At 37.6% G+C, this 15,690-nt stretch overlaps 1 long non-coding RNA gene across 1 annotated transcript in view; it reads left to right on the forward strand.

Moving 5' to 3' along the window:
- Positions 1–15,690, forward strand: part of LOC113094347 (uncharacterized) — a 78,372-nt gene that overhangs the window by 16,355 nt on the left and 46,327 nt on the right. The window lies entirely within an intron of this gene.

Consider the following 15,690-nt stretch of genomic DNA (forward strand, 5'->3'; position numbering starts at 1 on the left):
ATTTATTTTTTCCCAGCATGTATTTAAAAAAAGATGGTTTGGTAGCATTATAAATGTCTTTGCTGTTAATAGTGTAATGGTAATGCATGTACACATACTGTACATTTCTACACATACGGATATGTGTGTGTGCACTGTGTATATTTATTTATTTATTTATTTACTGTCACTTTTACAACATCAACAACCTGAAAATTATTTTCATATACTGTATAAAGCAATCATAGAGGATTTTTTTAAATGTATTTTTTTTTTATCACTTTTGCAAAGCTGACAACCTGAAAATTCATAATAAATTGCATGCGATTTTAGCTTTTATTCAGAGGGGGTGTCAATCCCTCTGACAATCATTGATTATCTTTTGTCAACACCCAAAATCTATTATTGCCTCGTTTTCAAAATCTATTATGGCTCACGTTGGGGGGAAATAAAATAAAACTAAAAAGTTGGAACCTCAAGTAATTTACATATATGTTTAATATATTCTCTATGACTCTTGAAATGCACATTGTTTGTTTAATTTCTTAGCAATACGACATACTAGCTCCTGAAATAGTGCAAAATAAGATACTGTATGATTGCTCTGATCTGGGAATAGAATTTACAAACCAGCCCTCTTGCAGCATGCGTATCCCTGATATACAGTGTCTGTTAAAGCTCATGGTAGTGTATCAGTGTGTGTGAGAGTACCTGAGGCTTGTCTGTCTTTGGCATAAATCACACTGGTAACAAGACCAAATTTATCTCTCCTGTAGTGCGACTGAAGCTCTCAACAGGTCTGTGCATGATTCGGTGCTATTAGGCTGTCTAATACCTTCTCATTGCTATTCATGGACTATAACACAGCTCTTTTTTTTCTTTTCTTTTTTTTATCCTCTCTTGCCTTCCCTCACAGCTCCATTTATGAATTGCTCTGTAACCTCTTTTAAAAGTGCTGTCTAATTGATCTAATTCAGCGCTAACAGATATTATCTGTTATTACAGATGATCTTGGAGGCAAAGTTGGTAAAAGCATTAATAATCTGAACTCATTATGCAGTGCTGTGGCACGTCTGAACGTGCCAGGGGGTAATCACACAGTCCATAGGGGGCGCATGAAGCCATGATTAATATTAAGGAAAATTGTTCGGTCCACAGTCACTCAACTAGTCTAAATGGAAGACTGTACAGTAGGTGAGATTCAGTGCTGTAACGGTAGCACCAGATATAACAACCCACAAGCACACCGGTGTGTACAACATCCCTTTCCTTCATGTTTTCCTTCATCCTACCACAAACCCACACTCCCCTCAAAAGAGCCAGTGTTCTACATCATGATGAAATCTGCACCATAACAACAGGATCTCTTCTCAAATCTCTCATGAGAATTGTTTTCTAGCTTGAAGGTTGTTTGATATTTCCTAGCCGCTCTCGTCTGTCTTCTCTCTCTCCTTTACCTCCTAATTCGCAGTATGATGACAATAACATGCACGACAGCCTTAGCGAGACCTTTCAAAATGTTGCCGGCCGCCCACTCCCCTGCCAAGGTTGCCACTAAAAGGCATCTCACTCTTCTCCTAGTGGCTTCTCCTTTGCGCAGACTCATCGGCTAGCCCTGAAAGATATAATTTTCTTCAAATGCACCTCTCGGACTAGTTTGTCTATTTCCGCGGTGCCCTTTTCCAATATGAGGTAGAGACTCTACATAGCAGCGTCTTGCGCAAATCACACGGCAGGGCAAGGATCTGAGAGGGACAATTTGCCAGCGGTATGCATGAGTAAGCAGGGAATTTCTCCATCCATTTAGAGTGACCAGACTGCTCTCTGACAGGATAGATGAGAGAGAAAGAGAAAGAGAGAGAATGTAGAATCACTTCTTCTCCCTAACACGGTCCTGTGAGGGAACTGCCTTCAGATGGCTTTTGCCATGTCTGATCTTTCTCTCTGGCCAAATCTGGTTTTCCATTATCTCTACTGGTGCTTTGTGACAGAGTAGGGAGCCCATGAAAAATTTTTGGTCATATGTAAGTATATTGTCTTTATTTGTTGATTTTGCAGTGTAAGCAGTTCTACAGGGAGTCTGACAGGTACTGTGGGGGAGCAATAAAATATTTTTACAGATAATTCAAAATGTATGTTCAAAATAATATACAGTATAGTCATACCTCACTTTTTATGGTAGTATCTGGAGTAATTATGTGTACATTTTTGCGTCGATGGAATGTGTTTGGAGAGATTTGAGAGCAGTAGTAGTAAACTAGGCATATATTTTGTTGACATAACTTTCTTTTTCTGTGATTTATAATATGAATTACCATTCAAATATTTAGGATTTTCTCATTTATTTTTTTTTCTCTGAAAAGACTTTTACATCACTAAAAACACATTTTCTTTAGAACTTTTTATTCATTAAAGAATCCTGAAAAAAAAAGGTCTCACGGTCACAACAAATGAGAACATATACAACAGTTGCCTGTTATCAACATTGGTAATACGAAGAAGAATATTAAGAATATTATAAAGTATTAATGTTGTAACTCTATATCTAATCAAATAAATGCAGCCCTAGTTAGCATTGGAGGCTTATTTTAAAAATATGTAAAATTTTTACTGAGCACAGATTTTTCAACAGTAGTGTAAATTGTGCCAGAATCTAAATAACCTGTCTACAAAACTCAATATGTGTATCTGTACATGTATACAGTTTATATACACATGTAGTGTCATGTAATGAGAAGAGCAGTAATCTAGGCAAAGGGTGGATTTTTACCCAAACAAAAGGCTCAAGACTGAAATGGCAGGTTCCATTTCTCTACACAGCACATGTAAACTTGAGTCGTTCCACATCTTGTATGAAAGAGTGTATAAAACCTCTCAATCTTCCTTAAAGAAATCACATTGCTTGAAGAGTTCAATTCTTGCCGGTATAGTCATCACTGTTATCACTGACAGCATTACTGCTCTCATGTAGAACTGTAAACCACCTGCTATAGACAGAGGGTGGTGATTACTTAGGACGGCCAGTTCCAGGCTTATTCTGGTTTTCCAGTGAGCAAAAATGTTTATAGTACTAAACAAAATAAGTGTCATATTCAATATCGTTAACTCTGCAAGATCTTAACTCCTCTGTTAAAATGTATCCATAATGTGATGAACCACACATGCCAATCTTGAAAATACCCTATTCTGCAGGGATTTTAACATGTGCATGTGGTTTGGTCCATGATCCCTCAAAACCACATGCAGTTTCTCTTGCTGGGAATGTTCAGCTAAATGTGGCTCTCCAGGCAGCAGCAGAATTTAAACTGGAAAAGATTTGTAATTGTTGAACCACTTGATGAAGGGCAAAGCCCCTGTCTTTATAGTGAACTATGAGGATTAGCATGGACATTAGGACGAAATGGGCATTTTAGAGCTCCACATAATATGTTTTAATTTGCTTAAAAAAAGCTTCCCTGGTAGAAATGTCCTGAGTGACATATGTGTACCTAAATACACATTTATTTACTGTTAGTTAATATTTAGTTAACTTGTTAATACAAAATTGACTTCCATTTGTGTCTTTCCATAGTTTGGTGACCTTGCTATTTGCCTAAAATATGGAAAATAGTAAAAAAATGACACAAACTTTCCTTAAAAACAACAACAACAACAACAACAACAATAATAATAATAATAATTATTATTATTATTATTATTGTTATTATTATAATAATAATAATTGTTGTTGATGTTTGTTCGTTTGGTAGTCAGTTAGTTGATACAAAGTTTCCTATACTTCCCTTTGTGTTATTCCATAGTTTTGGTAAAAAAATAATAATAATAATCATCATCATCATTTTGTTTACATTAAGTCATAATTTATAATGTAATATCATGTTATTATTTCATATTATACTTTATAATCTTTTATCTTTTTATTATTTTATTTCCCTAATTAAATTTAACATAGCTTCCAAAAATAAAATGAGTCAAATATCACCTTGTATTGGGAAGGTTACTTTCTTTCATTGATCAGAAGGTTATTGCCCAAAAAAATTCAGAAGTGCTCCTAAAACAAATGTAAGCTTATAGAGCCCTGACACATTTGTACACTTTGTTTCCTTCAATTGATTTATTAATCAATTGATCACATCATTTTTAAATCAGTTTTAAAAAGAGTTCTCTTTTTTTCTCTTTTTGTAATTTGTCTCTGGCCATGTGGCTATTTGTTTGCACTTTGAGATGTGTGGGTGCTGTTTCGATCAAGCTATCAATATCTACTGTTATTTATTTATTTATGTATTTTTTCTGAAGTTATTATATACTCTTTTTTTCTTTCCCTTTCTTTCAGTCTTCCCTGGAACCCAGACTGGCCCGTGAGATTTCCTTGTTAGCTTGTGGAGAACTGTTTTTAGTGTGGACACCTCAAAACTGTGTGTGTGTGTGTGTGTGTGTGCGTGCGATGCCCTCCAGCCAGCAGCGCGGTAGGGATGATGCGCTCTCTCACAGAGTGCTAACCTTGATCAATACACCACTATGGATTGCTCCAAACCCCGCCGCTCTCGCTTGCTCTTTATTTCAATATCACGGCTCTTTGAACACTGTAGCCAGAAGCCCTAGCTGAAATGGGCTCATTCTGTCTCTCTCTCTTCACTTCCCTTGCTCTTTATGGGATGTTTTGTACTGGATAGATCGCTAGAGGCCATGGGCAAAGGACAGCTGTGTCATTTACCTGCGTTCTCCTTTCACATTCAAAGTGAGAGGAAGTAAAAAGAAAACCGGCTTTTTTGTATTTGCTACAAACGCCCTCACACAGACATCAAAGGTAATTTATATTTGGAAGTGCAGGAAAGAAAGAGGAAGGTCTTTAATCACATCCCCTGTGCCCTTACAGCACGTCATGAGTCCTTCTGGGCTGAGCCGGAGCAGTTTGGTTTTTTGTTTGTTGAATCTCTCACTTGCTCATTTTAGGTCTTTTTTTTTTTATTTTAAATCCATCTATGATATTTACTGCATTTAAAATCCTTTGGACAAATTAATATCTTTGTTTCTATGGGAGTACACACAGGTGGAGCAGCTTACCTGGTGAAAACCAATCAGAACTACTAGGATTTTGTACTTCGCAGTGTTAGGGGGCAGTGAAAAAAAAGAAAAAAAAAAAAAAAAAAAACACTTTTAACTTGAGTTTTTTTTTTTTTTACAATGCATCATGTTGAAAAAGCTGCAAAAGACACAAGAAGCAAGAATAATGGCCAAACTGTTTGATGAGTGTTTACATAGAAAATCAATGCATAGTGGATTGCAAGAACACAAGACATGGAACGGTGGAATGAAAGAAATTGCAAGGTCTAGAGACAATATAACTTGAACACTGTGTTTTTAAAATGTGTCGTGCACGAAAGACTGAAAAAGGAGTATGTCTGTTTAGCTTTGTTTGTTTACATAGAAAAAACTGAAAAAGTAGCACAGTGGAATGCAAAAATGTGTTATTTGTAAGCAAGTGCTTTAAGGTGTAACTAACTAAACTAGTAATGCTACTAACCTGACTACATTTTTAGTAGCTCTGCTGTTTTAGTTTTTCCAGTATTGTAGTCAAAATACTAAATTATTTGCCTTCTTTTGAGCTGTTCAGTCATAATTTGTAGGCCAGCTTGGAAAACAAATTCAGTAGTTGCTATTACAGTTGTCTGATTCAGGAAATGTATAAACTTGCATCATTGTAGAGGAATATATATAACTTGTTAGTAAATTTAGAAATCTTTTAAAGTACAGTACAGTTTCAGTATTTACGTTTGAGGAATGACTGTGTAATTCAGAACCATTCTAAAAACACACAATCACTTTTTCAAGGGATCCTGTGAATGCTATTTGTCAAAAAAACATGCTTTTTGCATGTTACTCTACAGTATGTTGCATTTGGATGTTTACTCCTTTTTATTTAGCTCATTTAGCATAAAGCTACTTGTATGTTTTTATTCTATCACTGAATAGTTAATTAATTATTTAATTGTTAATTTTATTTATTTATTTTTTTTGTATCATAAAATACATAACTTCAGTGTAGTTAGCTGTTAACTGATGTCGGTACTGAAATAGTAAAGTATATGACTATATTAGCATTAAAACACTAGTTAGCTTCTTTAGGTATAGCCTATTGCTCAGCATGCTATGCTTTCAAAATAGCTTCCCCTACACTGCTCACATGAAATGTGAAATGTAAAATGCAGTAGTTAAATTGTGCTTCGGAGTTCAGAGGCTGACCCAAATGTGTTAAAATGGGTCAGGGGAGTGTCTGGGCCTTGTGCAGGAGGCGGACAGTGAGATGTGTGGGATAGTGAGAGAGGTTTGGGGTTCTTTGCCCTGATTAAAGCAAATTTGGAATGGGAATTGTGAGACATCCCTTGTGCTTTGGTTCTGCTGCCTCTCCCAGCATCCAACATACTATATGCAACCATCCTAATCAGGGTATCTCCATCACATAACCTCTAAAGGTGAAATGTGTAATGTCTGTGCCACTAGCATCACCAAACAGAATTGTGAAAGTAATGGCTTGTATCAGACAGGTTATCCCACCGCTTATCAGACAAGTAAATGCGGCGCAGTCACATTAGTGTAATTTTACTGACAAAAAAAGGTCCACTGTCCCGCAGCAGCTCTCACAGAGGTCACTTTCAAACCAAGCAACATTTTTTGTAATAATTACTTTTTTGTATGTTATTTACTGTATGTTTGTGGGGTTTTTTTGTCTAGAGGCAGAGTGAGATTCTTTATTATGCTATTTACATTTCTTTTGTGCATGCTGTCAATTTATTAGTTGCCTGTTAAAAAAATGACTCATGTTATTTGCTGTCCAGTGAGAAACCAAGCATTAATCTGCCATCTCCCAGTAACTTCACACCTCTTGTTAGCCCTTGGCCCATCAGGCAACAGTTCCGTTAGCGAGTGCTATGGGCAAGCTGCTCTTGATGCTATCATCTATCTCTCCTGTCTTTCCTCATTCTCCGTTTTTCTTTCTTTCCCCTCTATCAACACACTCATCCTTGCCTCCATTACCTCCCACTCTCAGGGCTGATCTCACTGGTGGGATTTAGTTTTGTCCGACAGTCTTCTGTGAGTGTTGCCTCCTCTCATTATAATGTAACCCTGGTCCAGCTCAGTCCTGCCATAGTACACTTCCTGCCAGGAAACCAGTGGCTCATGTGCCTCAGTTGGGAGGAAGGCATCTCAAAATGCAACAAACCAAGGCATGCTTTAAATTGTCATGTACTTTTTATTTGCATTTCCTGGTTGATTTTGAGTTATGCATGTCTCAAAGGCCACACACACAAAAAAAATAATTCATTCATTCCCTCTCATGTCTTTCCAAATCCACTTTTTTTTCTCTGCATGTGCCACAAAGTAAGATTTTAGGCCAAATGTTAATGCTGCTTTTTTGAGGCTTCACCAATGTTGTTTAGTTCCCAACATTTTTCTATTATAAAGAAAAGGCATCCAGGTTCAAGTCTCGGCACCGGTAGGGATTGTAGGTTGGGGAAGTGAATGTAAATGCTCTCTTCCACCTTAAATACCATGACTGATGTAAGACCCTTGAGCACACCGGGTGTGTGTGTGTTCACTACTTACTGCTGTGTGTTTGCACTTGAATGGGTTAACAGAGCACACATTCTGAGTATAGGACACCATACTTGGCTACAAATCACTTTCACTTTCATATGGTGAGTGAGGGTTAATTATGCCAGGTTTGACATTGATGATGTCCAATGCCACTGGTTCTCAAAAAGCTCATGTATGGCTACAGAAAACGTACAGGTGTGATGTTGCGCCCTCCAATGATTTTACAGGTACACCTAGACTGGTCATCTTTTTATCTTATCTTGTTTCTTTTATCTATTTATCTTCTTCTCTTTTTTTTTTTTTTTTCTCGCCACTTCCATTCATAGATGTTGTAGCGAGGGCAAGGAATGATACATTAACTGCTAAGCCATGGCTGTGACAATTCTATGATTTAGTATTTTTCACCACACTCTGGTAGTTTTCTTATGTGCATTCGATATAACAGAATTGCAATTACATGAGAAGCCAACAAAGTAATCATTGAGCTTGTTTCTTCTTTACGGCCTTGACATATCTGCTATCTGAAAGTCTATAGCTGATATTAATCATGCATACCCACTTCAATATTACAAGCAGACAATAATGACTGTACTTTCCATTTTATTTATTATGTTCATAAGGGGAAGGGATTGACTTGGGGTATGTTTCCAAACTCAAAGTCCAAAGAATCTAGCAGCAGCAGCTGGATAAACTAGTTTAAACAGTGCTATTTTGTGTTTTAACCACACCAGAATCTGTTTTGGTATGCCCCTTTGAGTGTGCCTGTCAAAAATGGTCACCCGTGTTGTTGCTGTCAAGTAATTACTGTGGTTAGAGTAAATGTAGCATTTTAGTAAATGGTTTGTGTCCGGCCCGGTGCCCAGTCCGAGTCTGCTGAGACATGCTGAAACAGATTGAGCGGGCCAGGTAGTCCATGACATCCTGTTAAAAACGCTCAGCATATCCAAACGGCCCCGTGGACATCAAACCTCGCCAAGCTGTTCCCACGGCCCTCTGCTGCCCGCCTGTCAACTCATGCCAGACCAGCGCTGGCCAAGCCCAATACGACCATATGGGTGAGTGTGAGTGTGAGAGAGGCCTATATTAGCTTACCCGCAGCCCGTTGTGTGGGAGCCACGAGTGGGTGAGGTCAGGCCTTGTGTGAGGCCTGCAGGGATGGGGAACCAGACCTGGTTTGGCTTGTCTCTAAACAGCCCCAGGCCCAATGAGAAGAAAATGGCCAGTGAGGTAGGCCGGACCATGTTTACTCAGTACTTTGTGGGTTCTGGAATGGAGAAAGAGAGATACAGTGAAAAAAAAGAGAGCGACTTGGCCCCTGATTGTATTGGGTGGTTAAACATCCCCAGGCTGAGAATGTGGTGAGGGCAGCTGGAAAGCTGAAAAAGAGAGAGGAGGCCATGTGCACATGTAGCTTTTACATCAGTTTATCTTTCTCTCTCTTCAACTCCTCCTCTCTTGCCCTATCTCTCCTGAGAGGCCCTTTTCTGTTCTTCTGAACTCCCCTGACCTTGTGGTTTGAATCCCATGCCACCCACACTGGCATGCTGCTTGACTTTGATATGATTCCAGGCCTAGGGGTAGAACAGAACAGCTGGAATAGGGTCACTGCTGCCTGTGTACTTCGCTCAGGTGTGTGGAACATACCTGCCCATCTCGGAAAATGGATTCATCCTGCTCTCCATGGGCTTCCCCTGTTGGGCTCCAGTTTTCAGTACGTAAATAGCCCAAAAAACAAGACGCAATAACTGGGAACAGAACAACCTGGCTATGTAAGCCGATCTGGAGCACTTTGCTAACGAAATACAACATGCTAAACTCGAGCAAGATGAAGCTGCTCATAGAAGTAACTTATTAAATAACAGCCAGCTAATTACTTTGTCTTCCCATTGTCCTGCTGCTATACGTGTTATTGAGTGTTTTATGTGTCTTAGAGTAATGAGGAAGACAAGCCTGGCACCTGCACTGTGTAATTAAACATATAAATTCTCCCCTCGCAGAATTATTTGTGGTCACGGGCTGATTTATATGGCTCTGTAAATTGCAACGTTGAGCTTATTTTCTTTCCCTGAAAGGGCTTAAAATAAGGAACCCCATCCATCAGCCACCTTTGCCAGAATAAGCTTTGCTAAAAGTTGACTATATATAAGAAATACATGGGATCCCCCTCCTCGCCTACCACCACCTTTTTTTTTTTTTTTTGTTCTTCTTCTACTCCAAGCTATGTTAGATCTACAAGGCATTTTTCCTTTGGGGAACACTGGTAAATATGTATTTCTGGAGCACAAATTAGTTTTATGTTTGGACAATCAGATTGATGGCGCTATTATTTTTGCACTGATTTTTTGCATAACTTTGGAGGCCATATGTTTGTATTGATGACTATCGTTCTAAGGGACGAATATATATATATATATATATATATATATATATATATATATATATATATATATATATATATATATGTATGTATGTGTGTGTGTGTGTGTGTGTGTGTGTGTGTGTGTGTGTGTGTGTGTGTGTGTGTGTGTGTGTGTGTGTGTGTGTGTGTGTGTAAAAAAGTTTTGAAAAGCAAAGATATCAGACACAGAAAGTTGGCCTTGAAATATCCTGCTTAGAAAAGAGAGCATGGAAGATGTAACCGTTTCTGTGTCCTGATCACTTTTGGGTGTTTTTTTTTTTTTTTTTTTTGTCAGTTCAGAGTTTTAGTAGTGACTTATGCGTCTTTGCGGCTGTTCACCTGGGAGAGACTGTGGCTTTTAAAGATTGCTTAATCTACAGTTTATCATGTATTTATTTCAGGCGGATTATAAATTGATAAAATCTTAATGATACGGAGAGGCTCTGGGGTGTGGAGAGTTTAATACTAAGGGACCTTAACTCACAGTTGCGTTAATATGTGTGTCAGCCCCTGTAGTCCACATAGCATTTCTGATAAGCAGCACCAAACACTCTCTTTGTTGTAACATATTTTCCGTTTGTCTGATGTTTCCCTTGTCGCTGCAGTCTCTAAATAACTACCGTTATGTTTAGTTTTCATTTAATTTTTTTTTCTTGTTCCTCTGTGAAATGAATGCTTTATTCTGAGTTCTTCCAGCAATTTTAACTTCGGTGGTTTTGTAAATATTTGGTTCTCGAGGTTTAATAAGTAGTAAATGATGAAAATCACATTTAGAGACAAGTAATATCCAGTAACTGAAGGGGGAGGTAATGTAGAGATGATGATTTTTCTCTTTTGTCTCTGCATATTTTTTGAGTTATTATGGTGCCAATGCTGCTGTGAGGGAGTGTTGGTATATAAAAAAAAGCAAAATAAGAAAAGAATGATCATATCTCAACTGGCACAAGCTCCTACCAAGAGACAAACCATCTCAAATGTGCAAGTAACTGTCACCACCACCAATATGGTGTTCTGTTTCTTCTCATAGAGCATATGTGTGCATTTGGATGTCTTTTTTTTTTTTTTTGCACGTGTGTTTGCATGTGTGTGACAGTGCGAGTGAGAATTAAAACCATTTCAGATCAGGTTGTTTAGTGCTTTGTATTTCCCTATGCATCTCGCTTCTATGCATATATATATATATTTTTGTTTAATTATTAATAATTGTATGTGTGTGTGTGTGTGAGTGTATATGAAGAGTTCAGATGCAAAAGCCTCTAAATGCCATTTGAAATTTGCATCTAAAATTAGGATTTTTATCAAGCTCCTATGCTTAGGTTGAGTCATTTTACTTTAATGGCAATGTGCAGGTCCTTTGCCAGACTATTAAAGTGAAATAACTGAACATAAATATAGGAGCCTGATAAAAATCCCAATTTTAGATGAAAATTTCAGATGGCATTTAGAGGCTTTTGCATCTGAACTCTTCATATATATATATATATATATATATATATATATATATATATATATATATATATATATATATATATATATATATATATATATAGGGTACGTGTATGCATAGTATATATAATTGTTAATAATAAAAACAATTAATATTAACAAGTAATATTTATTTGGTTTACTATGGAACACACACTGATCTATAATAGAGAGTGGGGGCACATATTTTTTATTAGTATGCTGTCATGCACAACCATTAAATAAAATTATCATGAAAGTATTTTATTTTTATTTAAATCCTGTATCCATGCGATGTTTGGTGTGAGGAACCGATCCAAATTCAAATCGCATTTATTGTCGATATGTATCTCCTTCCTATGTGGCTATAGTAACTATTTGAAAATGTGCCGTAAAGAAGTTTTACAACAAGTTTTGCGGCAGCGATATCAAATGCTTATTGGCTCTCGTCGGGTTTTGTCAGAGATTGCGACATGCCGTGTTTCCGGTGATGCATGTTTTGAATAAGAAACGCACACCTTGACGGAGTGGATTGGAATAGTATTTTCAGAGTTTAACAAATTAAATTATGCCTTGCTCCTCGCACTACTATTATGTTCTGCCAGAGTGGACTGCAACTGCATTGCATCATCATTTGGACTACTGTGGTACTGCTCTTTGTGGCATCTGTAATAAATTCTTATGATTAGGTTATGATTCTTATGTGTGGGTTTTAAGTCGGATTTTCTATTCAGTTTAATGTACTTTATTGGCATAAATTGTGTGTACATTAAAGCATGTCACAAAATGAATAATTGTGATCATAGTAATATTCAAGGTAATAATATGAAATATTAAAATTACCAGACAGCAATATAGTGTTGGCGCACATCTGGCCCTCGTGAAATCCATTCGGGCCGGATCTGAGCTGAAACTGCTTGCTGTCTGGGTTGGGTCTGGGCTATATAAGGCTCAAGTGTGGCTCAGATTTGGGGATTCTGGTTTACTCAAGGCTGAGAATTGGCACCAATAATAAAACCTGTTTTGGCCCAGATGAGGGCCAGCTAAGGCTGATTAACTGGCTGAGATTCGGGCCGGTTATTGTCCATGTGTGGCCCGAGTCTTTAATCCAGTTCAGGGCCACTTCCGGGCCGTCATTCTTTGCGGTTCTTGGGCCGAGGCAAAAGTCATTGTGTGGCTCGGATCAGGGCCAGAAGAAATTTGCTATGTGAGTAGCAGCTTACAAGTTGCGAACAAGTAATCAGCTCACAGCGCCCTCTGCTGGTGAAAATAGTTGCAATCATATGATAGTCGGCTGGCTAAATTGGTCGGGCTTTTCCAGTGTACATATTTGCAGGTTGTTTTGAACGTGCTGTAAAACGGGGACATTTGTCTGGAAATCGTCTGGTCACCCTAGCCTTAAATGTAAGGGACCTGATATTATTGTACTTCAGAGATGTATAAAGTACTAGAGACCCATACTTGAGTAAAAGTACAAGTGCTCTATCAAAAAAGTGACTTAAGTAGAAGTTGAAGTGCTCTTTAAGCACCACACTTAAGTAGAAGCACTAAAGTATTCAAATGTTTTTGTACTTAAGTATTGCAAGTAGTCTATTTAAAAAATTACTACTCAAGTACTGAAAGTAAAAGTACAAGTATTGTGTTATGTAGTTATTAAGTAGTTATAAAGTAGTCAAAAGTTTGAACATATTGTTTTTACTATTTGAAATGATTAACCTAAAGGACAATCACAATTCCTTTGAGTAACTTTTTTGTAAACAAAAAACGGTTACAGGGTTAGTTTGCAACAGTTAAAAACAAAGCAGTTTTTGATATCCGGCTCGCGAACGAATCATTCGATGTAACCGGATCTTTTTGAACCAGTTCACCAAATCGAACTGAATCGTTTTAAACGGTTCGCGTCTCCAATACGCATTAATCCACAAATGACTTAAGCTGTTAACTTTTTTAATGTGTCTGACACTCCCTCTGAGTTAAAACAAACCAATATCCCGGAGTAATTAATTTACTCACACAGTACACTGACTGAACTGATGTGAATAGAGACCTTAAGATGAACACAGAGCCGAGCCAGATAACGAACAACAGACTGACTCGTTCACGGGTCAAGAACCGTTTCTGTCAGATGCGTCCGATTCGTGAACCGAATTCTGTGCTAATGTTATGAGCCCAGGTAAACCGAAGGCTTGGAGGCTTGCAGTCAACGCCAATGACGCCATTACGTCGAGCGCAAAAGAATCGGTTAACTGTTTTCTTCAACTGGTTTATTGAATCGAACTGTCAGAAAGAACTACTGGTGATCCCGAGAACCGATGCAACCGGTTCTTGACTCGTGAACGAGTCATTATCTGGCTCGGCTCGGTGTTCATCTCTCTCTTCACAGCAGTTCAGTCAGCACGTGCAGTCTCGCTTGATTCGCTCAATGATGTGCCGGTTTCATCAAACCTGCCATCTACAGTTCTGGCAGTGGTAATGTGGATTTGTAATGGAATGATTCGTAAAATTTTTATAATTGTAACGAGTAACGATGCAGCACATAAAAAAATATCGGAGTAAAAGTTTTAAACTCAGCGAAAAAATGTACTGAAGTAAAAGTGGAAGTAGGACAAAAAAAATAATACTCTAGTAAAGTACAGATACCGCCTTTTAGTACTTAAGTACAGTAGTGAAGTAGTTCTACTTCGTTACTATACATCTCTGTTGTACTTTCTTATTCAGTACTGGCGCTCCCTATACGCAGAGTACGCAGTTTACATAGGGCACCAACTCCCAGGTGGGCCCCATCCCAGTTGCTAAAAAAAAAAAAAAAACATGCACCGCCATTCCCCGATCCTTCAACTATAACGGACACCTTTTACATTTTAATATATTTTTATGTTGGGGTTTTTTTTGGTTTGGGTTACAACAATACAATCCTGCTTAGGGCACACATTTGGTCAGCAGCGGTTCTGTGCTTATTGCACTGTTTATTGAACTGTTAACCAGTCGTATTGGTGAAAACGAACTGTATTTTAAATAAATAATTTTTTTTTTTTTTTTTTTTTTTTACCTCAGCATGCTTGTCTGGCATTAATGAAATAATTGCAGTTGAATAAATGAGTTTAATTTCTATGATGTCTGTGATGGAAACAAAACCTTAGCCTACTGACTTGAGGATCCAAAACATTGACTCAATGTAACGACTGTTTCTCTCTATTTCTCTCTATTTCTCTCTCTCTCTCTCGGATTTACTTCTTTCCTCTTCATTTAAGATTATTTATTTTATTCAGTTTAATGTTTCCCCCTTTTCTTTTGGCATTTTGTGGGGTCCTGCTGCTTTTATTACATTCCTTACACTTTTGTTAATAAATCATTGCAAAGTTAATGGAAATTGCATTCAGGCATATCCAAAATGATTGTGTCCTTTGTCATGCTAATAAATTGAAAGATGTTGGTCCAATGGGTGAATGCCTGCCCATTACTGAGAAGTTTTTGATGAGTGCCTGTTGAACCTCTCGTTTTCTCCTCTTTCTCTACCTTCCAGTCATTGTTCTTCAGTTGGAGGATTATTATTATTTATTTTTATATTTTTCACATTTATCTTATGGTTTTATCAAAGTTTCAGGTGGAGTCATTTTACCTTGCATTCGTTTGCATAGCACAACATAAAGAGCAAACACATATTGAAACAACCTGTCAGAACAAAATAAATGAATAAGTAAAGAGTGTTAATACACATTTTCTTTAATGCGTTCACTTGCACATGCTTATTTTGGTTATTTTACAGGCTGACCTTTACTTTGTTACTTCGTCTTGGATTAAAATCTATTGATATTCTAAAGCATTAAAGAAATCTCTGTCATGGTGAGTTGTACATTTCCAGCATTTCATTTTTGATAAGCATTTTCCAATATCTTGCTTTTTCTTTCCCTCTAAGCTCTGTTGGTTGTGGACCGTCTTATCGTCCGCCACACTCTGCAGATACTGTGTTAGTGAATGAGGTGTGGACTATGTGGACATTTTACAAATCTAAATGCAAAAAGAAATGGAATATTTGATAGCCTTCCATAATGGCCCTGAAATCTGTGTCATTATCTACTATCAGATGTGGCTTTTAAAAGCACTGGGAGTTCCTGGCGTTTTACATGAATTTCAGCTGAGAGCAGTTATTGAGAGCAGAATACATTTAGCGGGTCAATTTGCTGGGCCTTCCATTGCTTGTCTTCCCCTCCGCTCCAGTGGCATCCAACATAAGAGAAAGCAGTAACAAAACA

Source organism: Carassius auratus, unplaced genomic scaffold (genome assembly GCF_003368295.1).
Source record: "Carassius auratus strain Wakin unplaced genomic scaffold, ASM336829v1 scaf_tig00215336, whole genome shotgun sequence".
Lineage (NCBI taxonomy): Eukaryota > Metazoa > Chordata > Actinopteri > Cypriniformes > Cyprinidae > Carassius > Carassius auratus.